This window comes from Mus caroli, chromosome 16 (assembly GCF_900094665.2).
Source record: "Mus caroli chromosome 16, CAROLI_EIJ_v1.1, whole genome shotgun sequence".
In the NCBI taxonomy this organism is placed as follows: Eukaryota; Metazoa; Chordata; class Mammalia; order Rodentia; family Muridae; genus Mus; species Mus caroli.
This window is the reverse complement of record NC_034585.1, coordinates 26,853,692-26,855,982: the sequence shown is the minus strand read 5'-3', so window position 1 is coordinate 26,855,982 and position 2,291 is coordinate 26,853,692.

Sequence of the window (2,291 nt, the reverse complement as noted above, 5' to 3'; positions counted from 1 at the left end):
CTGGAGGGATGGCTCAGAAGGTGCATACATTGACTGCTTTTGTAGAGCATCTGGGTTTGATTCCCAGCACCTAGCTGGCGGCTCACAAGTGTCTATAACTCCAGTTGCAGTTGATCTGATGCCCTCTTCTGGCCTCCCCAGGCACTGCATGCAGTCAGTGCACATACATACTTGTAGGCAAAACACTCATACATGGAAAACACATCTATCTATCTATCTATCTATCTATCTATCTATCTATCTATCTATCTATTTTCAAGACAGGTAGAGTCTGTGTCTGACAGAATTTGAGAGGGAGTCAGATATGAAAACATCCATAACAGAAGAGGTAGTGTAATTAGGGTTGTGATTAATGCTGTGAAAAATGAAGTACATGATGTTGAGTTCCGCTGTTAGGCAGAGTGTAATCACTCTGAGCCATAGCAGTCACCCAACATGAGATTCTATGTGCAATGGCCTCTGTGCCTGCTGTTCATTTAGACCAAGCTAAAGCAAGTACTTTCTGGACGTTCAAATCCTTAAGCAACAATCCTAATAATTGAAGAGATAGATCAATCACCCTTGCCTGCTCTGAGGAAGTGGGACCTGCTGATGAGAAAATGTTCCTGGAACCAGAGGGTTGGCCTGCAGTTCCTGTCATTGCTGGTTCTGGAAGTGTGACCCTGGGCAAGGTTCTTAAATTTCAAGAGCCCTTAAACACTTTGTGATGTGGATCTTCATTTGCCAGTGGGAGAAATATTTCCTGAATTGCCTGCTTTATAGGGCTCGGAGGTGGGTGCAGAATGAGTTTTATATTCTATGAGAAGCAGGAGACATTTAGGAGAAGATATATACTCCTCCCGCATGCCCTGAGCTTAATGAGCCCAACACCTCTAGTCCAGTGCCCATGAAGCCCAGAAAGTGTTGGGTCTGGGAAGGCTCCTGTGAACAGCTTCAGAGACTGACAATGCCACAAAGAAGGAGGAAATGGCTCACTGGACATTCCACAAGGGTGGCATATGTGTCAGCAGATGGTCAGAGGGAGGAACCCAAGGAAGACTACTGGTATGCTTGACTGGTTGGATCTTCAGTGTGGGGCACGAGATCTTGGCCACATGGTCTTTGCCTATTTTTCTTTTATGTTTGCAGTTTAGCCTAATTTTACTTAGAGCATGTAGACCATGAATTCAGTTATTTAAATTGAATGGGTGTTTATCTATCACAAACAGGAGGGTCTCAATTATCTACGTATAAAATAAGATGAGATCATATGGGTGACTTTATAATTAATATATTAATTGTACAGGTTTGTTAGTTCCACCAGAGCGCTTTCATGCGTGTGTCTGTCATGCTTGGCTCAGTCTATGCTCACAAATGCCTCTCTGGAATACTCTGAACGAAATCAAGGTTAGAAGTCTAACTTACAGCATGCAAAAAAGAGAATTTTTAGATATCTAAAGAACTATTTCAGAAAGGTGAAGTTATACAGCTGCATGAAGAACCACAGGAGCCCAAGTGCTCAGACCTCTGGTGCCCGAACACACACAGCAGGTTCTGATGGCTGGAGCTGAGATGCTGAAGAAGCCGAGTATACCAGGAAGATTTCCTTGGCCTGGGCTGCTAGGGACAGTGGCAGAAATGATCAGGAGACAGCTTTTCTTTCTCTAACCACTGGGAAATATGCAGAAGCTTCCAGAAAATCAGCTGGCAAAGACACAAAATGGAAAACCATAGATTTGGGCAAGAGGACAAAAGATAATTTTTCAAAAGAGCTTTGTCTTATGCTACTGGCAATGGTGCACCCATGATTCCAGGCATATCATAAACTCAGTTCTATAATCAAGTCTTAAAATAAGTATGCCAGGCACAGGGTCCTGTGATGCGGAAACACTTTAGGACTGGCTTGCCAGGTCCACTTGGGCACGTCTGTCAAACACATGAGTTTGACACAGGTCTAAGGGCAGACCTGACAAAACTTTCAGAGGCCACACAAAAGCCAATCACGGTGACTTAGGATGTGGCCAGTGTTGGCATCAGGACCTCTGAAACCAGTGACATCACATAGGCGACAGTGCGACCTACACACCTGTTGCCAAGACAATGGCCACCATATTCCCAGAATCCATTTGACTCATCTCCCACCTTTACCTGTGACTACATCACCATCCACATATATAAGGGAGGGGAACATCTCTCTCTCTCTCTCTCTCTCTCCTCTCTTCCTCTCCCCTCCTCCCTTCTCTTTCCACTGCCACCTCTCCCCCCCCCCCCAATAAACCTCTTAACACGTGGAACTGCTTTGGCCTGGTGTT